The sequence below is a fragment of the Chiloscyllium plagiosum genome, chromosome 30 (assembly GCF_004010195.1).
Source record: "Chiloscyllium plagiosum isolate BGI_BamShark_2017 chromosome 30, ASM401019v2, whole genome shotgun sequence".
NCBI classification, from domain to species: Eukaryota; Metazoa; Chordata; class Chondrichthyes; order Orectolobiformes; family Hemiscylliidae; genus Chiloscyllium; species Chiloscyllium plagiosum.
The window spans coordinates 24,603,989-24,619,430 of NC_057739.1; the positions used below are offsets into that span (position 1 = coordinate 24,603,989).

At 41.0% G+C, this 15,442-nt stretch overlaps 1 protein-coding gene and 1 long non-coding RNA gene across 2 annotated transcripts in view; one reads left to right on the forward strand and one right to left on the reverse strand.

The window, feature by feature from the left end:
* Positions 1–2,155: 2,155 nt before the first annotated feature.
* On the reverse strand, positions 2,156–14,829 carry LOC122564826. Its single transcript, XR_006316014.1, has 4 exons — positions 14,565–14,829; positions 5,622–5,717; positions 4,677–4,767; positions 2,156–2,333 (listed from the first exon to the last, which is right to left on the reverse strand). It is a non-coding gene; the product is annotated as an uncharacterized LOC122564826 (long non-coding RNA).
* Positions 14,830–14,889: 60 nt separating this feature from the next.
* LOC122564824 (rab GTPase-activating protein 1) overlaps positions 14,890–15,442 on the forward strand; it is a 194,546-nt gene continuing 193,993 nt past the window's right edge. The window contains exon 1 of the mRNA XM_043720124.1: positions 14,890–14,966. The gene's annotated coding sequence lies outside the window, so the exon portion shown is untranslated. The remainder of the gene's footprint in view (positions 14,967–15,442) is intronic.

Genomic DNA, 15,442 nt, shown 5'->3' on the forward strand with positions numbered 1-15,442 from the left:
AGCCACACTTCAGTATGGTTGCAACAGATTACACAGTCTGAAGGAGAGGTTTAAGAGAATGGTTCCAAGTATGAGAAATTTCAGTTACGAGGACAGATGGGAGAAATTGATACTTTTTTCCTTGGAGAGAAGAAGGTGAAGAAAAAATTTGACTTACATTTTTAAAATCATGAGTGGTCTTGACAGAATTGATAGGAGGGTCAAGAACCAAAGGACACAAATTTAAAGTGTTTTGTAAAAGAAGCAAGTGTACGATGAGTAAAATGTATGTCACACAGCAAGTGGTATGGGAATGTACTATCAGGAAGTATGGTGGGGGCAGGTTCAACTGAAGCATTTCAAGAGGACATTAGATAATTATTGAAGTAGATACAATTTGCAAGAGTATGGGGACAAGGTGGATGATTGGCACAAAGTGAGATCTCATTTGGTGAGCCAATGAAATCATATGCATGGCTTTCTCCTGCCCTGTAACTATTCAGTGATTCTGTGACTCCTCTCCCAACCTTATTTGTAAATTTGTGATCAGGGGCTTTGTATGTGCGTTTGTTGTTGCATTTATTTTTCAGGTAATAAAAGCGCACTCTAACTAAAGATATCTTGGAATCACACAATTCGACTTTTATTAGATCCAGAATACTTTCCAAGCCACATCTAAATTCTGTTCACTTTCAGTGGCTAATCATTTTGGAATGAGGAGAGGAGAAATCTCTTTGCTCTTTGGCATTTTCTACATGAGAGGACTGTGGAAGCTGCATCTTTCAAGGCTGTGGAAGATAAATTTTGATCTCTCTGACCAAGAGACACTGGAAGCTAGCAGGGAAGTGGAGTTAAAGTTAGAGGTCAGCTGTATCGAATGGGCTGGATGATCTACACAGAACCCTATTCTTGAACAATGACAGTTATCTCTCCTTTTAAATATAGGTACAATCCTTAATGCAAGCATATATATTATATATATATCTAAGGCATTTATTGATCTGTATTACAACTTGTAACACATTCCCCAGAATTATGCACTGGGTAATCCCACAACATCTATGTATAGAGTCATACAACGCAGAAATAGACCCTTTCATCCAACTCCTCCATGTCAACCAGGTATCCTGAACTGAACTTGTCCCATTTGCCTATGTTTTTGGAAACAACCCTTCCACACTTGCTCCAAAATATTCACATCATCTCATCTAATATTTTAATGCAGTATTGCTGAGGCAAAATCAGAATTGCTGGAAAAACTCTGGCAGCATCTGTGGAGAGAAAGGAGAGTTAGCATTTCGAGTCCAATGACCCTTCTTCAGAATGCTGAAGTACTGCACTGTCATACATGAGATGTTAAACCAAGGTCCTGCTTTCACATTTCTTACATTGAACATGATTAGACTCCAAAAGTATGAATGTTATAATGATTTTTAGGATACTCTGAGCTTGTGAAAGCCTGTAAGCTTTCCTCATCTCAACCAAACTGCTTCTGGAGAAGTGCCAGTGATTGATGCTTTCCTGAAGTGATGAAGGAAGTTTCATCTTCCACCAACCTTACCAATGTTATACGATTGGTTTGTCATTCACCTTCTTTCTAATCTCCTTTCCCACCTATTGCTTCCCTAAAGCAGTTCATTCACAGGTAAACACAGTAAAAACTGTTTGGTGTTTTTGCCAATTTTATGTTCTTTCCAAAGAAAACTCCTTGGACAACTATACTTAAGTTAACAAAATTCCCAGTTTAAGGAAATTTGACATGTCAATATGCTTTTAGAGCGACCTAGAATCCATACAGTGCAGGAAGAGATCATTCAGCCTGTCAGATATGGGCCAATTGTCTGAAGAGCATCTCGTTTAGACTGAATCCCCGCCCTATCCCCATAACTCTGCATTTACCATATCTACAGAAACTCATGCAGACACATGGAGAATGTACAAACTCCACACAGACAATCACCCAATGCCGGAATCAAACCCAGGTCCCTAGCATCAGGAGGCAGCAGTGCTAACCACTGAGCCATCATGCCACTCTCTGATTCAATGATTCTATTCTACTTAGGTACAGCAACATGTGCAATTTCTTTGTGCTATACAATTATATAAAGATTCCTGCTTTTTTCTAAAAAAAAGCAAAGCTTTTCCGTTTATCAGGCTTTTAAAAATATTATTCTGGATTAGAGGTGCTGGAAAAGCACAGCAGTTCAGGCAGCATCCGAGGAGCAGTAAAATCGACGTTTCGTGCAAAAGCCAAAACATTAGATTGTTTAATCATAAATTTAAAAAACACTGCAGACATTAAATGTCTGGAATAAAAGCAGAAGTTGCTTGAAATACTCCACATCAGGCAGCATCTGTGGAAGGAAAAACAGAGTTAATGTTTCAGGTTGAAAAACCTTTCATAAGAATTGCCAATTGTTAAAAATGTAATAAGTTTTAAGAATGTGAAATTGAGGAGAGTGAAGAAAGAATGAAAGGCAAGGTCTGATGGGATGGCAGACTGGAAACGTTCAATGACACAAGTTCCAATGCAGAGCTATAAGGAACACTTTAACACACATCAATGAATATAATGAAAGTATGGGGGAAAGAGGTGGGGGGAATTAATCAAAGCAAGTGACCTCAAAAGGTGAATCATTAGTTTCATCTAATGTAAATTGCTGCTATTTGGACCAAATGAAGTGTAAGGTTTACAGCAAATCTCAGTGGAGGCTGTATACTAACTACTCAACTCAGTTTATTTTGTAATAACCCTTTACTTGCTTGAACCGGTAATTGGACTGCCTCTCCCTGAATTTTACAGTTTATTATAAATGTTTTGGCACTTCTTTAAAAAAGCTACCTAAAGTACCACACATTATCTTCCACAGATGGTTCCAGTGGTTCGATTATCTTTTGATAACCAAGCTAGTAGCTTAACAAGGTTTCTTGTAACACAGATAACAGTTAGGTACTGAGCTATGACCTTTTATTTAGTTGGCAACAGCTTTAGAAGACAAGTTCTCACAAGCTTGGCTTCAAACCACATCCTCAGTTTGTGCAAGGTCGGCAATTATCCTTTATGCCTATGAAAAAATGCAAGACAGCAGTACACACTTGAATGTCTGGCTTGTAGTTTAGCAAACATGCATAGATGTGGTTTAAGGTATAGTTGCAATGCTTAAAAGGAATTGTTGGACAAAAGAAAATTAAATGTCCTCATCTTAACTGGATTGTTTCTGGAGAAATGCCAGTGATTGAAGTTTTTTTGAAGTGGTAAAGAAAATTTCACCTTCCACCCTTAGCAACATTTCATTTTCATTTTCCATTTCTCACCTCCCTGTCACCATGCTCACCAAAAGCAGTTCATTCCCAGGTATAAGGGAAACAAGGTGAAAGCTGGTTGGAGCAAAATTCAAAGTTTGTGCTTCATACAATTTTACATTTCCCCAAAGGACAACCATAAATATCCCAACAAAATTCCCATTGAAAGGAATTTTGCCATGTAAATACACTTTGACAGCTACCAATAGTAATGAATAGATTCAATAAAATCTTATAAAATCTCTTTGTGCTGTATAGTTTTCTAAAGAGTAGAACAAAAGCTGACATACTTTTCTTGTGAAAACATTTGACCAGCCACTGTAGGAGTTTCCTGAGTCAAAAATGAAACAAATAAATGAGGTGTCATGGTTTTATGAAACCATTCTTATTTGTTTATTGATGTATTCAAAGTCACTCCTCATCACAAATAAAGTATGTCATATGTTGGATCTTGTAAGGATGGTACAGCTGTCTCTGAGCTAGAATGATTGAGAAGAAGATTGTGACTTAAGAAATGTTAGACGAATAAAACAAGAGGACAAATCTTTAAAAATCTCTTTACTCAAAGGATGGTCACTGAAATAGTGATGGATATTTGATATGACTGACTGAGCAATATTATGTAATTAAAGACATTAGGAGTTTTCAAAATGTTGTTGGATGCTATGTAAATATTAGTATTGTATGTATAAAAGAGGTCTTTGGTTTTTTTGGATAGAGTCAAAGTCCAATGTTTTGTTTGTTTACTTGATATGCAACAGTACAGAACTGTACTGCATTTGTGATGATGTATATATACAAAGATTTTTTTTAATGAATAAAGCATATTCTTGAAGTTAAAAAAAAATCCAAGGTACTTCTGGAGGTTTCTAATACACTGTTTCACTAAAGAATCATTTACATTTTATATTCTTTTCAAATTGAGGTTTCAATTAATTTTGAAACTTGATTTTTATGTTTAGTGCGAGTTTTATTCGCTGCTTTTATTTTGTAGAAGTAAGAAGCTGTATTTGCACGCTGCCATTCATATAATACATTGGAAGGCTGAGCACTTCACAGCTCACTGAAGGGTTTTGAAATGTAATCACTTTTTGAATTAGAATCCCTACTGTGTGGAAACAGGCCCTTTGACCCAACAAGTCCACACCAACCTTCCAAAGAGTATCCCACCCAGACCCATTCCCCTACATTTACCCCTGACTCATGCACCTGAACACTATGGACAATTTAGCATGGTCAGTTCACCTAACCTGCACATCTTTGGACGGTGGGAGAAAACTGGAGCACCTGGAGGAAACCCATGCAGACACAGGGAGAATGTCATAAAAGGAGATGGCAACGAATTTGAAATCTGTTTTATGGCACATGATAAGGTAGAAATATTCAAGTAGTACCAAGAAACTTCTTATCTGAGAGACCTCTGAATTCTCATCTTGAGAAGTGCTGGAGGGCCTTTCACTGAGATGGTGAACATCCTGCTCAAACCTGCAAGACCATAAAAGAGAGAAGGCATGTTGGTCAAGGGTTAGAAGTTGTATCCAATGGATAACACTGACAGTAAGGTTAATATTAAAGTTGAGTGGAATGAAGAGTAATACTTGCTCAGTCCACTGAAACTCCCAACCCTGGGAGCGCAAGTTATTGTACCTGTATTTTTTTTCCAGCCTCTCCCTCCCAGTGTCCCATGTCCGCCCAAACTGACTCCCACGGCTATACCACGGCCCTGATTAATATTGCTGATAAGTCTGCGTCTATATAATTTAGAAAGAACTGCCATGTCTTATAAAACTGCTCCATTTTATGGTGCACTATATTTGTAAGGTAGTCTTGGGGGAGATGCTCCATCACCAGCCTGTGCCATCTCATAAGACCTGGGGGTGCCCTTGCACAGTGCATAAGAATATTACACAATCGCTTCCTATGTTCTCCCAGAGAGGGCAAGTTTGGCAACCCCAGAAGAAGAAACACCAGATCCACCTTGACTTCAATTCCCAGGATTTCCTTCAGCTCCCTTACTATGGCACTCCAGTATCTCCGGATCTTGCAACATGACCAAAAGCAGTGCACAAGAGTGCCTACTAATTTTGCATTTGAGGCATCCTGGAGATACTCCCCTCTTGAACTTAGCTAGCCTCTCTGACACCATATGAGCCCACGTGTAAAATCTTCAATTGCATAGCCTGCGCTTTGTTGCATATTGAGATTTTCTTTACATTTTCCCATATATCTTCCCATGTTTCCAATGAAATATCCTCTCTGAGTTCCCGATTTCAAGTCCCACAGAGTCTCTTCACATCTCCCAAGGAATACCCTTTCTGTAAATGATACAGAGTACTAACCGAAAGAGCACCCATGCACTGAAGCACTCTTTACTCCATGTCTGAATTTTATGACTGAGCCAGGAGAGTGGTCCTCTTCTGTATATAATTTTTCATCTGAAAGTACCAGAAAAGGTCCCTATTAGACTATCCATATTTCTGACTTAGTTGACTAAATGACATCAAGACATGAATAAATCTCCCAAACAAGAGATTCCCTTATTCTCCTATACCTTAAAGCCGGAGTTCATTGCCCCAGGTTTAAATCCTTGGGCTCCCGCCAATGGGGTAAATTAGATTAGATTACTTACAGTGTGGAAACAGGCCTGTTGGCCCAACAAGTCCACATCGACCCTCTGAAAAGCAACCCACCCAGACCCATTCCCCTACACCTAACACTACCGGCAAATTTAGCATAGCCAATTCACCTGGGCTGCACATCTTTGGACTGTGGGAGGAAACCGGAGCATCCGGAAGAAACCCACGCAGACACGGGGAGAACGTGCAAACTCCACACAGATAGTTGCCTGAGGTGGGAATTGAACCCACGTTTCTGGCACTGTGATGTAGCAGTGCTAACCACTGTGCCACCGTGCCAATTGCCCTCTTGCCGTATTATTCTCTAAGCTTTCACCGTATTCAAAATGATTGGGCTCTTACACTGCTCAGTTATGGATTTCATCTTATCCATGTATAATAGATTAACTAGGGGGCATCTTGACTGTGAGGCTTCAACATCAAGCCAAATTGACTCTGAATCCCCAATGCTAATTGCAATTTAGTAAATTTAATTGGGGCGCCTATGACACAAAATGAAGGACCCAAGCCATCCACTGAGCCTCTGTAACACTCGTCTGGGTAGCAACAAGGGGAGCATTCTCAGAAAGAATATTCATTTTAATCAGGGCTATTCGGCCTAACCATGGTAACAATAGTCCCTCCCACCGCTGCAAATCCTGTTTTATCCTCTCCAGTAATTGTGCATAGTTCGTTTTATACAGCTGGTGGAAGGCAGGGGTAATAGAAGTTCCTAAATACGAAAACCTTTCTGACAACCATCTAAACGGGAACTGCATTCCCTCCTTTAGATCAGGCACCTCCACTAACCACCCCACCGGCATCGTTTCCGATTTTATGAAGTTAATCCCTTATCCCAAAAACTGCTAAATAAATTAATTTTTTGAATCAATCAGGGTACAGATTTCTCCGGATTGGCCAAGAACAAAATGATATCGTCAGCAGAGAGAGTGATCTTATGCTTCTCCATTCCCACCCTTGGTGCCACTATTTCCAGGTCCCTCCTGATAGTCTCGGCTAATAGCTCAATTACCAAGATAAATAACAGCAGTGAAAGAGGACATCCCTGTCGGCTGCCTCTCCCAATACGAAAGTTATCCGACTTAGTACTATTTGTAATGACTGCCACCTCAGGATCATTGTACAACACCGCCAGCCACCTATCAAAGGTTCCCCAGATCAAAGTACTCTAGGACCCCAAACACATACGGCCATTCTACCCAGTAAAACGCCTTTTCCGTGTCTAGGGAGACCACTAAACCAGGGATCAATCTTCGCTGGCATACCTGCACTATGTTCAGTACCCTCCTGATACTGTTGGAGGAGCTACGGCCCTTGATAAATCCTGTCTGATCTTCTTTCATAATATAGGACAATATCTTTTCCAACCTCAGGGCCAGCACATTTGACAGAAATCTAAAGTCCACGTTCAACAGTGAAATTGGTCTGTAAGAAGCAAAATCTTTGGGGTCTTTCCCTTTCTTTAAAATGAGGGAGATGTTAGCCTCCCTGAGAGAGGACAGAAGACAGTCCTGTGTAGGTGAATGATTGTACATCCCCAAAGGTGGCTCTACCAACACATTTATGAATTCCTTATAAAACTCACTCAGGAATCCACCTGGTCCCAGTGCTTTGCCACCCTGGAGATGCTTTATTGCTTCCTGCACCTCTTGTATCGTCACATGCACACTTAATAAGAGGCTTGTTCTGTGTTTATACTGGGGAGATCCAGGTTCTCACAAAAGGACTGCATTCTCACTGCAACATCTTCGCCGCCCTCCTACCGGTATAACTCTGCAAAGTTTTCCCGAAATCTAGCATTGATCTTCTTCAACTCATAGGTAACTGTACCAGCTCATTCTCTGATAGATATAATGGATTGGGAAGCATTTTTCTTTCTTGCCAAATATGGCAGATATCTACCAGGCTTTTCTCCAAATTCAAACAATCTTTGTTTAGCAAAGGAAACCTTTCTTACCACGTGAGTGTGCAATGAGTCAAGAGCAGCCCGGAGAACTGTGACCTGCTGCAGCTTGACCACTAAAGGCCTAATATAAAATGCTTCTTCAGCTAACTTCATCCAGGCCTCCAGCATCCGTTGCAGCTCCCCCCTCTGCCTCCTTCTACTTGTTGAATACGAAATGATCTGGCATTGTAAGTATGCCTTACTGGTCTGCCAAAGTATCAACAGATACTGGCTGTACCGTAGTTGATATCCCAGGAGGCCCTGGACTCTCTTGTAATGTACTCAACAAACTTGCTGTCCCTTAACAGGAATGGATCCATGCACCAGTGCCGTACATCTATTCAACCATCCTTGATTTTTATCATCTGGCGCATGGTCGAAGATAGTTATATTCCAATTTTGCAAGCCAATGTTGTGTCCAAACAGACCTACGGCATAAGGAACACGTCAAATTGTGTGTGGTACTTGTGTGGGTTGGAATAAAATGTAAAGTCTCTTCCATTAGGGTGGAGATGCCTCCACACATTCACCAATCCCAATTCCTCATGCAAGTCCACCACCTGTCTAGATTGTGCAGGCAAACCTGCTGGGCCCCTTGGCATCCTGTCTACCCTGGGATCCATTAGGCGGTTAAAATCCACTCCTATGATCGTATGGCGCACCGCAAGATTAATCAGTTTAGCAACTGCATCAGTTAGAAATTTAAGAGGGTGCGCCGGGGGGACAATAAACATTCAGGATGCCATATTCTTCTCAATGTATTAGAGCTTTAAGAATGATGAACCGTCCATGTTCGTCCTTAATTTGATCAGTTAACTGGAATGGGAGGTTCCTTCTTATCAGTACAGCCACTCCTCTACTTTTAGAGCAAAAGGAGGAGAAGAATACCCTGTCATAGCCCCTCCCCTCCCCTCCCACCCCTGCTGCAGTTTCAGATGTTCCTTATCAGTTAAATGTGTCTCCTGCAGCAGAGCGATGTTAACCCTTTCTTTCCTAAGGCCTGAAAGCACCTTCTTTCTTTTAATGGGGGAATGGCTCCCTTTTACATTCCAGGTGCACCATTTAAACAGATCACTAGCCATGGTTGTCCAGGGCAGCCTGTGGTTTCCCCAGAGGAGGATGCTTATCTGAGGTGCAGGGAGTGAAAGAAAACATTAACTCTATGAAGTCTAAAATCTACACCTATGTAAAGTACTATGGCTAAAAAACTAGCCACTACATTTAACTTAAACAAACACCCAAATAAAACCCAATTCACTAGTTTTCTCCCCCCTTACCCATAGGGGGCAATCCTTGCTACCATCCTGGCTCCTTCCAGCTGAGACTGCACCCCAGTCTCAGGCAATACACAGACAAAGAAAACATGTTATTTACAATCCTGAGAGTTAACAATGAGCTGTAACTTTTTATAAAAATTGGTTGCCTCATTCTTCCTCCCAAAAGCTTCTCCATTTTAAATTAAACGGTCCACTTCACCAGCCTGCCATGTCCTCTTAAAAGTGTATCACTATCCAACCCTCAGTTCATAACATTTTCAAGTTTTGTGTCATCTGTAAACTTTGGAATTGTGCTCTTTACACGCAAGTCTAGGTCATTATCAAGAATATGAGATATGTCATACATATTCAAATATAAAAGCACCAAATACCATCCCCTAAATACTGTACATTCCTCAAGTCCTGAGAAATATGGTTCACCTACTCTTCATATTTATGCAGCTACAGCGAAGCTGACAAATCTAATATGTGACATTATGTTTTGAAGTGCACATATACCACAACAACCACTTTACTATCATCAACCCTCATTCGTCTCTCATCATCAAACTCAATCAAATCAGTTAAATATGATTTGACTTTAATCAACCCATGCTGGCTTTTCATAATATAGTCCATATTTGTCAAAGTGACTGTTAACTATGCCACAGATTATTATTTTTAAAAGCTTTCTAATATTTGCATTTAATATAGTAGTGTCATTCTCTCCAAAGTACTAAATGGTGCCATATATTTCAGGATGTGTTAAGGTTAGCTTGTAATAGAAAATAAATAGTTGGCAAATTTTACACTAAGATCTGCTGTAATTAATTTTCGGTTGTGGTTGTTCTATCTCTTATCACTCATCTTGGTTATTTAGCTAAACTAATTCTTTTTGAAGTTTCCCAGCAGACTTGAAACTACCAGGAACTTGTGAACTTAAATAATTATCTGTTGATTTCCATATGAGATGCTAATCAAACACATGCTTGAACAAATAAGTCTTTATATTTGAACAAATTTAGCTCCTCCTATGAATTTCTATCTTTAGAGCAATTATTCAAACAGCTAGATTATTTTCCTAAGAGTGAAGCAAGTTTTATATGCGTATGCACTGTAGATATATTAATAATACCCATCCAAGTCATAATAACATTTTGCTTATTAAGATGAGATTATATTTCTCAAATATTTTCTAGACTTTCTACTTTTTAAAATTTGCAAGCATATCCAACCATATCAATAAACAACTGTTTGACTGTCGAGAGTGTGGTGCTGGAAAGGCACAGCAGGTCAGGCAGCATCTGAGGAGCAGGAGAGTCGGCGTTTCAGACAAAAGCCCTTCATCAGGAACAATTAGAATGGATTTGAGATTGTTTCCATTCAGTGGGTGGCAGGTGATGGAAATCACTGTCAGAAAGCATGGTGAATGCAACAAACCTTGCTGCGTTTCAAATATACTTGGCTTTGCGCTTGGATTTTAGGGGTATGGACCAAAAGCTGGAAGGTTGGATTAGCCTGGATTGCTGTTTATGTCTGGGACAGGAATTGACCTTATGTGCTGTAAAATTGCTATGATTCTGTTAATTGACTGTTTTATACTGCACTGAGAAAAGAGTTGGTGATTATCAGGGAATGATTTCTTTTCGGCCAGCTTGTCACATGGGATTGAGTAGAGAGGACAAGTGGTTTGCTCCTAGTATAGTAAATAATGACCAGGAGAAATGTTATTGTTGATCTCTTCACTCAATGCCTTGCTTCTGTTTTGTGCCTCAAACTTGATTCTCTTCCCAAAATCAGGTGATTGCCAGAAAAAAAAACTCAGGTGTGAAGGTGATCTATTGGTTATACCTTGCGAGCCTCAAAAGCACCAACATTGTATGCCAGTTAAGTGTTTTAGGTTCTTTATTCTTCACTGAAACACATTTAAATATTTATCACCAATGTTATTTTGTATGAAAATTTTCAATTCCCTTGAAGAAACTGTACATAGTACTGTGCCAATTGAGAAGTTCTGTGCTAATTTTAGAAATGCAATTTTCAACATTTGTCTGTGTTTATTCTTTCAGACAGTCAAATTATTTATTTCCTTCCATCTATCTGCTAACACCTCATAAGTAAATGCATTGAAACATTTTAGATCCCCATAGAACCAACGCTATGTCTCTAGACAAAGAGCCATTCTGGAAATTAGACCCTGCCACTGTGCTTTTCACAGTAGGATATTGATCTATTTGTTAATTTTCCATGATTTTACTGAAAGAAACTATATAATCTCTCTCTATATATTTTAGTAGTCTTATGAAGCTAAGTAATGTAGAGTCATAGAACCCCGACAACCTAGAAGTAGGCCATTCAGCCCATCAAGTCCACACCAATTGTCCGAACAGCATCCCACCCACTCCCTGTAATCCTGCATTTCCCATGGCTAATCCAACTAACCTGCACATCACTGGATAAGGTGAAAAATTTAACATGACCTAACCTGCATATCTTTGGATAATAGGAGGAGACCCACACAGACACAGGAAGAATGTGCAAACTCCACGCAGACAGTTGGCTGAGGGTGGAATCAAAACCCTGGTATTGTGAGGTAGCAGTTCTAACCACTGTGCCACCCATATAATTACCTTTTTGGAAAATGCATATATTACCAAGTTAATCAGTGTGAAAGTTATTATGTTTCATTAGAAAGTACTGTTTCAAATCTGTTTCTCTAATTCCTTTCCCTTTACTTTTTCTATTCTGTTTTGGGTCAGATTTCCACTTTCTAAAACCTTTTCCAGTCCTTCTCTTCCTGGCCCAATTTCTCCTCTGCCACAATTTCCCTTCCTATTCCTTATTTTACTTTTTGTTTTCCATGCATTAATGGATTAACAGCTTGAATTTAAGGGATCATCATGTGAATGAAAATGCAAGGTCATGAGACTGGGGAAAAGCAAGTCTGAAGAGTTTTCTCATGCAGGAGACATTCTACGTTCATGTAGCACTTCTACTGTGTACATAGCAAGTCTCTAAGTAAATGGCTGTTGTTCAAATGATTGTAAGAGTATAATAGCTCCGGGAAGAAGATATTTGGTAACTCTATTCATAAATTAAAGTCACAAGTGACTTAAACCTATTGAGGTTTAGATACAGGAACTCTGATATGAGAACAGTGTGAGTGGAGTTCTTGGGAACTATATATGGTGTGTTTTTCAGTACTGTATCAGAGGTGCATTTTGGGTGTGATACAAAAGCTATTCTTTTCCTTTTCAATTTATAAAGGAATGCTTTGGGATTAATAGGATTGTAATCTGACTGCGTTTAAAGTATACTTGGCTGTGCATTTGTATTATAACTAGATAATTTGGTTTACAATATTTGATCTTCATTTATTATTAATAAAACTATTCTTCTTTTCATTGACAAAACAAAATCTTCAGCACTATTTGTTCATGTTTCAAGAAGAGAAAACTTTGTTCAAAACCCGGGTTCATTTCCCACCTCAGGCGACTGACTGTGTGGAGTTTGCACGTTCTCCCCGTGTCTGCATGGGTTTCCTCCGGGTGCTCCGGTTTCCTCCCACAGTCCAAAGATGTGCAGGTCAGGTGAATTGGCTATGCTAAATTGCCCGTAGTGTTAGGTAAGGCGTAAATGTAGGAGTAGGGTGGGTTGCGCTTCGGCGGGTCGGTGTGGACTTGTTGGGCCGAAGGGCCTGTTTCCACACTGTAATGTAATGTAACGTAATCTAATCTAATATATGATCCATTAAGCCAAGCTTCAGTCTGACATCTGGCTTGTCCAGTAATAACATTAGCTAGGATGATAACCTACATTTCCTCTGAATATTTTTCCTTCTGTGTGGACCCCGTGCGTGGCAGTAATTTCTGAAACCAAATGTTAATAGTGAGGACAGCTGGGAAGATCATTGAAGTCTCTCTTCCCTCCATTACAGACATTTGCACCACACACTGCATCCGCAAGGCGAACAGCATTGTGGATGACCTCACACATACCTCATTCAAACGCTTCTCCATCCTGCTATCTGGCAGAAGATACCAGAGCATTCGGTTCTTGCCCCAAGCCATCAGGCTCCTTAACACTGTATGATCACATTCTATTTCCATCTGCAATTCTTTGCACAACATTTCAAATTGTTGAAAAAACAATGGTTTATTAATGATCATTCATTATTACATTGTAATTTGTCCACCACTGTGCCTGGTTGTCAGGAATTACTATACTGTCTTGCGTGTTTTGCACTTTTCTTATGCATTTTATGCTGCCTTCTGTATGACTGTACTCTTGTGTAATTTGTGTTGTCCATGTAGCACCTTGGTCCTGGAGGGATGCAGTATCGTTTTTACTGTATCAGTTGTATATGGTAGAAATGACAAATAAAGCTACTCTTGATTCTTGACTAATGCTGTGAGTGACGTTGGCATGATGACCGACATGTGCAGAGCCTCAGAGTAAATGCACAGCCATGCAGCTTAGAAGGAACATTGATGCTAACAAAACCTAACTCCCCTTCTTCTGTGTCCAAATTCCCAGCATGTTTGCTCACCAATATCTAAACTTGTAGACAAAATGCCATTTATGTGTGATATTCAGTGGACTTAATTATCTGCACCATTTAAAGTCTGTTGAGGTAATGTTTAAGCCCTATTTGTTTGTTCCTTTGTCTGCATATTATCAAAGCTCCTCATAAACAAAGGACAGATTTCAATTAAACTTGTTATACAGATGGTCAAAGGAAAAACTGATTAGTTTGTGGCCAATGATATTTTTTAAATGAGATCTGTAAACATTGGGAAATGGGAGGAATTCATTGTGTTTCAGAATGATTTGAGTTGCTTTACAAAATTTTGAACTATTTTGGCTGCTGTGGCGTACTTTGTCGCCAGTTTCAATAAGTGAGCAGCGTTTTCTGAGCAGGTTGCTTGATGTGGATTGATCTGAAGCCTCCTCAACAGTTGGAAGCCTTGAATAAAAACACTTTGTAGTTACAGAATATCAACAGGGTGGGCCAAGGCCTCAAAGAAGAACTGCGTACTTGTATTAATGCTGGGTTAATGCAGCATGGTGGGCAGATGCACTCTGTGTGCCTTCTTCACTTGGTACAACTTGTGTACAACGCATCAATGAGGTAGGGGTGAACCATTTCACGTACAATCCTGAGGAGTTGAGACATATTGTGGAAGAACATAAGAATGTTTTGATACACAGCTCGTTCTGATATAACGCGCGTTTCGTTAATACGAAATTGCTATAATGCGATTGCAACGGGGACATTGTTTCTGAAGTGCAAACTTTTAAGACGTGCCTTGGCTGTAATGCCATTACATGGCCAACACTTTAAGCGCTGTTTCAAAAGCACGATTTTTCGATAACATGAGTTTGCACCAGAACCAACCATCGCGTTATAGAAGAGCTGACTGTAATTCAACAAAACATAGGCACCTTGCAGGAAACTGCCTGTTGGTTCCTGCTGTCTCCATTTGGGCAAGTGCCAGGGTCCCTTTAAGGCGAAGATTACAATAGACGGGTTGTTCGTTCTGAAAAAAGCGTCTCTATTTGTCTCCACACAGATGCTGCCAAATCTGCTGATTTTTCCGAGCAATTTCTGTTCCTCCGTATACAGTATTGCCCCTTTAAATTTTCAAGCGGTGTGGGGCGTGTGCGCACCGGTCGGAGGGGGCGACGGTGGAGGCGCATGCGTACTGGTCCGGAGGCGGACGTACCAACGGACAGTGCAAAACGCATGCGCACGGACCCGCAGGGCGTGTGGGGAGATGGGCGCATGCGCATTGGCCTGGGGAGCCCGGTGAGAGTGCGAATGACGTCGTGGGGAGGCTGTGGAGGGTAAGAGAAGCTCCGCCGTTTGTTTACTTTCTCCACAGCGAAGCCAGAACCGTGTCCCCGAACGCCCGAACACTGAGGACCGGGCTCGGACAGAAGGAGCGGGTGGAGGAGTCTCCTCTTCCACCGCCGCTCTTGCTCTGTCCCGTTCGCCGCTCGGGGGGACCGAGGCCCGGGCGTCCTTCCTCCAGCCTCGCAGCCGGGCTCGGCGATCCCCAGTTGCGGGGAGCTGGATGCTCGCTGTCGGCTGGGTTCACAACTGCTGGGGAAGGGTCGAAGCCCGGGGTCTCCGGTAACCTCAGCTCCGGCCCAGCATTGCGCATGTCCCTGATCTCTGCAATGGTTCACTGAGAAGCTGCAAACTTCTACACCCCTCCACCACACGTCCCTGTGCAGCCCCTCCCCCAGTCAGCACCCCTCCACCTCCCTGTGCTTGCCCCCCCCCCCCCCGCTCTGCACCCCCCCCCCGCCCGGTCTGC